Below are 11,702 nucleotides of genomic sequence, written 5' to 3' on the forward strand. Positions count from 1 at the left end.
GCAAAACTCTGCATTTGAACAGTCAATAGCAAATACTTAAAATAATAACAAAACAGTAGCTGATTCAAAAGCGCCAGATTGTCATAGCAAAGTCAGAATTACCTCCTCTTCTAGGTTCACGAAACTGTCCATAAAATGCATTGCTGTTCTGTTGTAAGTCATCTTAAAGATTTCTAAATGCATCTACTTCCAGAAGGCCAAATAAAGTGCTTTTGCTTTCGCCTAGAAACACACAGCGTCTCCCTGACATCACTGCTTCAACACTAACTGTGGTTACTGAAACCACGCCTTCTTTCTTTGCGTGCACATTTGGGCGGCATTATGCAAATATTTCCACATAGTGACCTAGATATGTGGGGGCGTGTTAGAACGAGCCGTTTTAGGTAGGCGTGGCAGAGTCTTAACTTTGATAAAGAATATCTCTTTGGTTTTGAGACTTTAGTCTTTGCAACTTCAGGGATCTTATCTATGCACAATCAGCTTGTAACACTCCAAAGAGAAAGGAAAACTTGAAATCGATTTGACCCCTTTAAGTTAGAAAACCATTATTACTGTATTTTTGTTGTTCTATAACCACTCAAAATGTCCAGCTTTTAAAAAAAAAAATTCATGGTTATACAAACATTAAGGGAACAATCTTTTTTTTTTTTTTTTTTTCATTTTGCAAACATTATGGGTATGTTACTGTTGAATGATATATAAATAACGTTTTTGTGCTGAAGTTGTGAGAACATTATTAAAGGTCAGATAACTTTGAACAAGCATTCTATAAATGTTAATTGAAGAATGTGTGTTCATAGCTTTAAGAAAACCTTATCGGAACGTTAGCGAAGCTCTGAGAAAACTTTCACTGTAACACTAAAAAGCTTTAGTGTCACAGAATGCTCTTTAAAAGTGTGGATTATATTGATCATAAAGTAGTAAAAATCCCATTATTATTATTATTTTTTTTTTCACAGAGAAATAGATTTTTAACCATTTTTGTTTAACCTTTCTAGACAGACCTACCATGAGCTCAGAGGTTGTTAATCTTTGGTATATGCCTCTCTAGAAGCCATAAGTCTGAATGATTTCAATACAATTTAAATCAAATTGAATTGCTAAATTCTAGGTGAAGAAGTACACTACCCACAAAACTTAAAAGAGAAATCCACCAATCTGAACAGCTGCTGTTGCACTGTAAATGAGCTCCATAAACCATTCTGAATAATGCAAACAAGTCATTTCCTATCATACAACAATGACTTTTCAAATATGTTTAACTTAAAATAAGATTTTATAAATGTGGGGATTTATTACAGAACTGATTCGTTTGAGGTTTTAGAGAAAAAGAATGAGGAAAATACATACAGATCCAAGACTGCCGTGAGCAGTTATTATTGCGCTGTACTGAGTGTGTTTAAGGTTACTACTTTCACTGTGGCAAAATGGATGACAGACAGAATTTCATCTTGCATACATTCTCTCTCCAGTGCAGATCTGTTCTGACATTTAATTATTCTAAAACATCGCTGCTGCTACTTCTTTTCTCAGACTCTCTGAATAGGGATGTAGAATAGGTTATAACATAGGCTCTTGCAGAATATGTGCTTTATAAGTACTAATAAACACCCAATATGTTAATAATAGGCATGCTAATAAACAACTAGTTAATAGTTAGAATTGGTCCCTATACTAAATTGTTACCCATTATTTTAGCACCATATCGAAAACACCATTCCAGTGTTAATTTCGTCAACGACATTTTTTTCACCGACGACAACGAAACGATAACGAACTAAAACTCTTTTTAAATGGCAAAATCTATGATGTAAATCTATTGACATTTTCGTCAACGAATAAAAACGAGACGAAAATGTTAGGAAGGGACAATTTTATGGGCTTACATTTCTGCCATAATTCTGCGCGCGAAAGATCATATTTTGAGCGCACAAAAGTGCATTTTGCACGCACGCGATCTGAGTTTGTGGAGAAAATGTTCGTTTCGCAAAGAAAAAAGTCTTTCGAGCGCACGGAAATCAATTTTGCATTTAAAATATGTTTTTGGATGTGTGCAGACCCTCTCTTTTGCACGTGCAACGTTCCACTAGCTTACTCACCTGATGCCCCCCCCCCCTTCTGTGCTCGCTAAATGCCAACAGCTCCCGTGCTCAACACAACCCAGCGTTACATTGTGCCATAATTTCAGCCAATCAGAGACCGAGGCTGCTAAATTCTGATTGGCTGGCTTGACAACCAATCACAAGACTCCCTGCATTACCGACAGAGGAAGAGGGAAAATACATAGTGGAAGAGACGTTTGTTCAATGGTTTGAACACTATCAAAGTCCCTATATAAAGTCTTTGACAATTTATTTTCAAGTTCAAATGTCTACCACACGTAAGTAGCTTATTTTTAATCAACATCAAATCGTATTATTACATAATGGCATGTCCCAGTGTTTCCTACACCTCAATTAACTGGTAAGTTAGTTCTAACTTCTTACTGAACTGCAGGTTATGTAATTAGTGGCATTTAAAAGTGACTGAGCTGGGGTCTCTAATGTTACATGTTTTCAGAAATGAAGATGGACAGACTTTTCACCTTTTAATTAGTTAAGTGTGTAAGCAAGGTACAAAACTTGCCTCTGAATATTTAAAAATAAAACCTATCAAATAAACGCAGAAATGTAATGTAATAACTGTAAAGTAATAATCAAAGTACTTGGAAATGTAAAAATTAAAACACTTTCTGTTATCTTTGCATACATGTCATTGTTACCAACATAATTTTATTTATTTTGCAGTGAGGGAGAACAAGCCTGCATCTCAATGTGCATACTATCCATCCTAAATTGTGTGTAAGATTAGCAATCCCGTCTTTATTTTTTAGCACAATAGTTTTTTAACAGAACATCTCTGTTGTGAATGTTTTTGTTAAAATAATTTCAAAGATATTAAGTATTTTGATTATTACTTTACAGTTATTACATTACATTTCTGCGTTTATTTGATAGGTTTTATTTTTAAATATTCAGAGGCAAGTTTTGTACCTTGCTTACACACTTAACTAATTAAAAGGTGAAAAGTCTGTCCACCTATATAACCATTGGTATTTCATTAAAATTAAGACAATGTTCTTGTTTTTTTATGAGAAGTGGTTTTATTTAATTTTAACATAAGGGCATGTTGTGTGTCACTGCAGTTAAATCGGTGTCTATCATGATAAAACCTTAATATCTATCCTATATAATGAGTTTGGACATTTTAGAGAAATGCTTAATAAATGCATTACACTGTAACTAAACCCATTAGATTTTAGCCGACTAAATTTACTGTAGATTTAGTCGACTAAAATCGTATGATATTTAGTCGACTAAAACTAGACTAAAACTAAAACCAATTCAGATTACTAAAATATGACTAAAACTAAATGGCATTTTAGTCAAAAGACTATGACTAAAACTAAATCAAAATTTGCTGTCGAAATTAACACTGAATCATTCCCCACATCAGCACAAAACATCATATGCTTGATTTATGAAGTCAGGTTTCAGCAAATCTCTCTCCTTCATAACACTTTTAATATCAGTGCTTGTTGGTAAATCTTTCTATTGATGTCATTTTTCAGTGATTATGTTGTGATGGATTGCTATGGTCTATGAATGAACAGTCCTTATGATAATGTCAACTTTTAGTTTAGTCTTCCTGCCTGTTGTTCATTCAAGATCAGCATCTGACAGCAGCATGTACTGAAGCGGTGCTTACTGACTCCTCCAAGCTCAGTCAGAAAATGCCCAAAAAGAGACTTTGCAGATATGTTTAAGTATTTTTAAGTGTTGACTGACTGATTATTCAGTTGAGAGGCTCAAGAATGACAAGGAAAATGGTGTAATTATAACAACATGCAATGGTCCAAAGGTCTGTGTCAACACTGAAAATCTGAATTTAAACCTGTTAATGAATCATAAAATAAAGAAGAAATACTTAAGATTCAGCTAGAGTGCTGCTATTAAAAGGCTATTTATTTGTCATTTGAAAAAACTCATGTTTTCAATTAAATTAACATTCATAAAAAATGTTTTCAAATTTGAAAAGAGATGCAAAAATCAAAGATTGTTCACAAGTGGTCTCTGACTTTTAGACCCCACAATACTTTACAGACACATAACCAGTGTGGGATATAGAGGACAGATGTCAAAACAGTGCGTTCTAACCAGCTGAATATTCAGAGTCAGTTCATATTGTTTCCCCATTTGTTTGCTCCAGTCCTGAGTGCCATTGCACCATGTGCTATAATGACCCATGGCACTTCATCAAATGGTTTTGAATTTAAATTATTCAGGTGCTTACGCAAAACCCCAAAGCAAAATTAGACCAGTGTAAGTTTGGCACAAAAAGGTATTGGTTTTATACAAGGGGTCAGTAAATACTGAACCATTATTCTCACACTGAATTAATAATATGTATGCACACAGCTGTCAGTTATCAGTATTGTCCATCAAAACAAGCCTCTATGGTGTTTAATGATCTCATGGCTGGAACCTCTCTTAGAATTAAGGATTTTACACATGCAGCTCTCTGCTGGGAATGTGCATAGCCAATTAAATATTCTACACAGATAACTGCAGATCGATTGCAGAAGAACAGACCTGAGGTAAGTTTAAGGTCACAGCCAGCTGCTATTCTTCAAACTGTCAGAACACAAATTGATTTGTGCCTTTTGAAGTTGGGACCTCATCATGAAGATGTGCTCACTATGCCTTTTGCACCACCAGCAAGCAAATAGAAAACAACTATGTGCTTTTCACATTTAAACAAAATCTGAAGCAAATTATATTAACTGATTAAGCCTGCAGGCAACTGAAGCTGTAAAAGACTCTCAGTGATACTAAAACCTTTTATCAATTTGTAAATATTGTTAGATTATTTGATCATAGATGTTTAAAGTTGACCAATCTATCATCTATCTATGCATTACATAGTTTACATTGTTACGTTATTCATTTGAATCATTCACTCAACTGATATTTCTTTCATCAATACTTATTTAGGAACTAAACACAAGAATGACTCATTGAATCATTCACTTAACCGATTTGCTTAATAATACTGATTTGTTCAAAATACTATTGCACATTGTTTGTAGACGCACTTTGACTTTGTTTAGAACTATTTTCGCTGATAAAGTAAAATAGATAGCAAAAATTGATGAAGTAACTGGAAATATTGTCTCTAAAAATGTAATTTAATCAATATTAATAATTGATCTTGCTTGTGAGAAATTCCTTAAAAGGGATAGTTCACCCAAAACTGAAAATTCTGTCATTAATTACCGTCATGTCGTTCCAAACCCAAAGACCTTCATTCATCTTTGGAACACAAATTAAGATATTTTTTTATGAAATCCGAGAGCTTTCTGACCCTCCCATAAACAGCAAGGAACTACCATGTTCAAGACCCAGAAAGATAGTAAGGACATCGTTAAAATAGTCCATGTGACATCAGTTGTTCAACCATAATGTTATGAAGCTAGGAAAATACTTTTTGTGTCCAAAGAAAAAATAATGACTTTATTCAACAGTTTCTTCTCTCGTGACTGACATGGAAGAGAAGAAATTGTTGAGTTGCGTTGCTGTCTATGGGAGGCTTTTGGATTTCCTCAAAAATATCTTAATTTGTATTCCAAATATGAATGAAGGTCTTACGGGTTTGGAACGACATGAGGGTGAGTGATTAATGACAGAATTTTCATTTTGGGGGAACTATCCCTTCAACGAGGACATCTTTGGGAAGAATCAAGGCATAGGTTAATATGCCTTGTTTATTTACTCCTGTTTGCATATGTGCTTATGTGTCTACTTTTTGATATGTTTGATCCACTGTAATTAAAATTTTAGTAAAATATTCACCAGGATTTGACCTTCCTTTTTTGAAACTGTCAAGCCCTCTAGCCATTGGCAAGCATTGAACACTGCCAGTCCAATCTGGCATGGGTTCAGAACAACAAATCAACAAATCATTTACAAATGTGACTTAGCACACTGCTGAAAAAATTAAAATAAATAAATACAAATTATCAGCACCTGCTCGTAAGTGATTTACAGCTGGCTTCCAGTTCAACCAAACTGATAAAAGTCAACTGCAGAATGACTCTATGACCACATATTTATTTTATCTTAGCACCTAAGCAATCTGAAGCACCCGCCATTGATTTTACCAAGCTAATGAAATTATACAGCTCTGAGCCAATCAATGACAATCTCTGTTGTTCCGCTTTAGATCTACTGTGCTGATGGCCAATACTCTTCCACTCAACCTGCGATCATGTGATCACATGAACATTTTCAACGTATGTCAACAGTTCTTTGTCACACTGCAAACGGTAGAAAGACATAATTAACATGAACATTCAAAAAAAGGCTGTGTAAAAAAAAATGTCATTCTGTAGGCTGTGGGGAAAACGTATCACAGGCTATGTGAAAGGTATATTATCTAGCTCTTTTCATGACACTTCCAAGCACTAGCTGTCCACACAAAGCTATTCTGAATGATAAAACGGCACCATGTTTATGTTATTCTAGTAAGTTTTCTGCTTCTGCTATACAAACAGGATCTGCGACAGGTTACCACTGAAGCATTCAAGCTGAAAACACGCTGCACTCAGAATATCGCATATTCACAAAAGCAATCTTCTCTCATTTGTTTTGTGCAGGGTGTGTCTATTAGAGAGAATTAGTATGTGCTGCACTATTTAACAGGTTTCCTTTGAGGCATTCCATGCCGGGGAAAATGAACCTACTGTAATTGTAGCTGATACAAAGTGCTCTTTGAGAAGAATTCTTTCTAAGAATTCAGAATAAAGCCTTTTAATAGGATACTTAACCCTACAACACGTAGCTGCATTTACCCCCCAGAATGCATATGTGAGAGATGCAATTAGATGCATTTTTATTATAAAACACCTTGTTTTGTCAATGAAAATGAACAGGGATCATTTAGATTGAGTGTGTGTGGGTGGGTAGGTTGATATTTCAGGTTTTGCCTTCATTGTGGGGTCTAGCCAACAGTCCCCATGAGTTAAAAAAGCATAATAACCATACTAAATTATTTATTTCTAAATCAATTTAAATCTAAAAATGCAAAAAACCTCTCCGTTAAGAGGTAGAAAGAGTATAAACAGTATAAAATATGCATAGTAAAAAGACAACAGAAGTTAATGGAAAATTCAAAAGAAGTATAGGTAACATTTTATAATAAGACTCGTTTTTAAACATTAGTTTCCATCAGCTGTCTCTATATATAATTATAAAGGCAATGGTAAATACTGTTCATGTTCAGATTTCCATTTAGTAAGAAAGTAAATAGCAAGCTGTCATTTAGCAGATGCTTTTATCTAAAACGATTTCCAGAGTACATGCAGTGACACTCCCACTGGAGTAACCAGAGGTTAGATATACAGTATCTACTTGTTTATTTATAAATGAGGACAAACCACTTCTTCTTTTTCAATGTAAAATTAACCATAATTACAGACTAACTGAAGCCATCAAAGAAAACTATTGCATTTTAAGAATGTAAAAGCAGAAATAAAATATGAAATCATAACATCAACATTACAATAGATATTATATATACGACATATTTACATATTTTAATTCTGTAATATAATACTGTATATTTTATCGTTGTTTATTTATCATTCGTGAACACTAGTTAACCACATTACTTAACATGCTAACACTGAACAATACTTCTAGACTAGGGCATTTATCAATCGTAGTTAAGCTTAATGTTTAACATTTACTAAAACTTTTATTAAATGGAATTAAATGGTTTTTCTATTAACATTTAAAAAATATAATTTTATGAACTTACCTTAACAAAGCTTAATAAATGCTCTAAAAATATATTTTTCATTGTTAGTTTATGTAAGCTAATGCACTAAATGCTCTTTTGTTGATTTTTTTATTGCTTCCATTGTCCTCATTTGTAAGTCGCTTTGGATAAAAGTGTCTGCTAAATGTCTAAATGTAAATAAAATAAAAAATAAATGTAAAAACAGTTGGTTCACATGATCAAAGATACCTTGAAAAATTTGTGGAAAGTTAGATGAAAAACACAAAACTAGTCGTATGCATTTTAGGGTTAATGAGAATGATTACAATCATTAATTGGTTAGTCAGAGGAACAAACTAGAAAGCAAAGGCAATTAAAAAGTGGCCCTCTTAATTTCCCCACAGATAATGTGCTGTGGTTAAATATAAGAAAAGACTCTGAAGCTCTAATTGCATTTCAAACAGATCAACGGTGTATTACAATGGCCAGGCATTTATCCATGACTATCAACCATGAGTCGTCCACTAGCTGAGGTCAGGCTTTCCATCTCCAAAGATTAGGCAGTGACAAATATATCCGTGCTGGAGATTTAACCACAGGATGTTTCATTAGAGATCAGAGAGATTTGGTTTTGATGTCTGCTTGAACATGTGCAGTCCTTGTTAGTTTAGAGTGGGGCCTAATGAACACGCCATAGATGCATCTCGATGCTTTGTGAAAGTGTGTATGTGTGTGTGTTACATTGACGTTTGAGCTGACCACCCATTAGAAACAAGCCCTAAATTATTGAGCACAGACTCCAAGAAACCACTTCATATGAAATAATCCTCAGCAGCATTGTGAAGACAGCCATTAATAGTAAACCGTATTGATTCACTATGTGCCATGCACAGTCAATGAACAGAGCGGAGTGTGCAGAGAAAATGAAAGATTTAAACAATGCCTATTTTCATAACGAAGAAAATCTTGGGAAAATTGTGGACGTTAGAAGCACATAAGAGCTGAGTAACAGCAGCAAACTTGGGCAGAAGCTGGTGAGAACTTCATTCTTCTCATGCCCCTGGGTTGTGAAGGACAGTGTTGTGAAGACCTTGTTGGAAAGGGCAGATAAAAAAGGCTGCAGACGTGATCCTCACCCCAGACAAGCACTAAGAGAGCAAAAATGTATGTTGGGGACATACTACCAATTTCTTTATCAGACAATTAATGCTATAGTCGCGGCAGGTGTGTGTCTAATAGAGAGGAAGCATCTCCAATTGTTGAGGAGGATTTTTCATTTAATTGAGTGTGTTATAATAAGTGGCCGTCCGGTGCTGGGATGTTTTATTGAGTGGTTGCTGCAGTTGTCAACAGTGGCGGAAGGCAACAGAGGCAATCTTCACACAGCTTTCAGAATCAAGATCCATGTCTTGATCGCTTTTTCTGTGGTTCCCAACCTGTTTCAGTGGCATCACAAAACAAATCGCTAATAAATGTGTGCCTGGTCCAGTTCACTCTATATATCCATACAGCTGCAATTTTGGTTTATTAAAACAAAAAGTCATATTTTGACACGACAGAACACATACTTAATACAAAAACGTTACCACTAGACCACAACTACTTGATGAAATCATTAATATTAGATATGTCACAAGTTCATCTGCGCACAGTTTTACATAAAAATAGGCATTTAGTGTGCTACTCTGTTAAAGTTAGCCTTAAGCTAGAAATCACTGGATAGTTCCAGTCCTTGATTTACAATTAGTTGAGCCACGTTCAAAGCCGTAAATTATTCTAGAAATATACACCGGTGACCTCATTACATCAGTATTACAGCGCCAAATGTTTTAGAACATCAGATTTTGTTGTGAATTTTGACTTAATGGGTGGGGTAAACACATGCTAACTGTTTTATAGAAGCAATAAGCCCCATGAAGCCATGGTTTACATATTGTGACTAACAACTATTCAAATCCAAGGATTTTTAGGCTGCATTAATTAGGTCAACCGGAACCGGGAACACTTCTCATAACACCCGATGTACTTGCTACATCTTTAGAAGAATGGCATCTACGCTAATATTAGTCTGTTTCTCTCTTATTCCGAGGTCACCGTAGCCACCAGATCCAGTCTGTGTCCAGATCAGATGGTCACTGCAGTCACCCGGATCCAGTACGTATTCAGACCAGATGGTGGATCAGCACCTAGAAAGGACCTCTACAGCCCTGAAACAAAGCAGCTTTGCTGTAGTAAATTCACTGTAAACCAAGACTTCTTGGGAATTATTGCTTCATTTTCTTGATGTATTTCTGGTCTTAAAGGCATAGTTCACCCAAAAATGAAAATTCTGTCATTAATTACTCACCCTCATGTCGTTCCAAACCTGTAAGACCTTCATTCATCTTTGGAACACAAATTAAGATATTGTTGATGAATTCCCAGAGCTCTCTGACCCTCCCATAAACAGCAAGGGAACTACCATGTTCAAGACCCAGAAACGTAGAAAGGACATCGTTAAAATAGTCCACGTGACATCAGGGGTTCAACCGTAATTTTTTGAAGCTACGAGAATACTTTTTGAGCACAAAGAAAACAAAAATAATTACTTCATTCAACAATTCGTCTCCTCTGCGTCACCCTGGCATCATTTTGGAGAGTATCACGACGTATGCGCATGCTTTGATCTGAAGGTCTTATGGGTTTGGAACGACATGAGGGTGAGTAATTGATGGCAGAATTTTCATTTTTGGGTGAACTAACCCTTTAAGCCACCTTACCACCATCTCCGACTTTCACATTTGATTGTCGCATTTGACCCCTAGTGGCAGTCACACAGAACTTCTAAATCACCATGGTAAAATTAATAATGAAATGTGTCTCTAGATCTTCACTAATCTCATAGTTTTGACCACCAGTCAAGGTGGTCCCTTAAGAAAATAGCTATGGTTTCATTACGAATTAAAAAAAAAAAAGGTTACTATAGTTAAACCATGGAAACCACAAATTAAATATTACACTACCAAAGTGAAAAATAAATATACTAAAATGTATTTGAAGCGCATTTATTTCACACTAAGTATACTACAAATACAGTACATTTACATATTTATGTAGGCTACTTAATAAAATTACCCTGCTATTCTACTTGTAGTATGCTAAACTGGTATGCTTAAAGTCTGCTAAATTGGAACAATTCATTTTGTACGTAGGCCCTGTCCCGAATGGCACTTCACACGCACTTACAATGGCCACCATGTGTGCTTGTCTGTTAAGTCTATGAGACCGTAGGGTGTCCCATTCTTCATTTTAGCTTTCAGAAGGGTGCTCGCGAGCGCCCCCTTTGTGGCCACTTTGCGCCCTCGATGCACACTTCTGCCGAGCCCGCACTGAGGCGAGCTCCACAGTAGACTTCTACCAGACAGTCAAAGCGGCATTACATCACGAAAGTGTGGACTCAGAGGAAGACCGTGAGGGTTTAGGGTGCGATTTGGGACAGGGCCTTAATGTACTTGAATTGCGTGGTAGTAGTGCTAAAGTCCAGCTAAAGATATATTGAAGTATATTTAATTGTGCTAAAGTGAAATTTGCAAGTATACTTCAGGTACACTTTAAATATCTTGCATTTAAAGACCGATATTCAAAGATCATACAATCCTTATTAATAGGGACATTAAAACACATTTTAGGCTTAATATTAAGAAATGTGCATTGTGCACAAGAAGTACTCCAAAAAAAGTTTAATTACAATTTTTATATCAGTCTCGAGTGAAATGTCAATAAATATGTTAATAGATTTTAAATAAGTATAAAAAATGTTTTTTAAATGCATATATTACTTTTTTACTAGGGTAACCATAGTTTAACCATGGTATTTGTAGTAAAACTATGGTTATACAACTGGT

At 35.2% G+C, this 11,702-nt stretch overlaps 1 long non-coding RNA gene across 1 annotated transcript; it reads left to right on the forward strand.

The window, feature by feature from the left end:
* Positions 1-2,206: 2,206 nt before the first annotated feature.
* On the forward strand, positions 2,207-11,439 carry LOC107564702 (uncharacterized). The gene is made up of 3 exons (XR_001606273.1): positions 2,207-2,380; positions 11,261-11,267; positions 11,430-11,439. It is a non-coding gene; the product is annotated as an uncharacterized lncRNA (long non-coding RNA).
* The last annotated feature ends 263 nt before the right edge of the window (positions 11,440-11,702 follow it).

The sequence above is a fragment of the Sinocyclocheilus grahami genome, unplaced genomic scaffold (assembly GCF_001515645.1).
Source record: "Sinocyclocheilus grahami isolate Dianchi unplaced genomic scaffold, SAMN03320097.WGS_v1.1 scaffold956.1, whole genome shotgun sequence".
Classification (NCBI taxonomy): domain Eukaryota; kingdom Metazoa; phylum Chordata; class Actinopteri; order Cypriniformes; family Cyprinidae; genus Sinocyclocheilus; species Sinocyclocheilus grahami.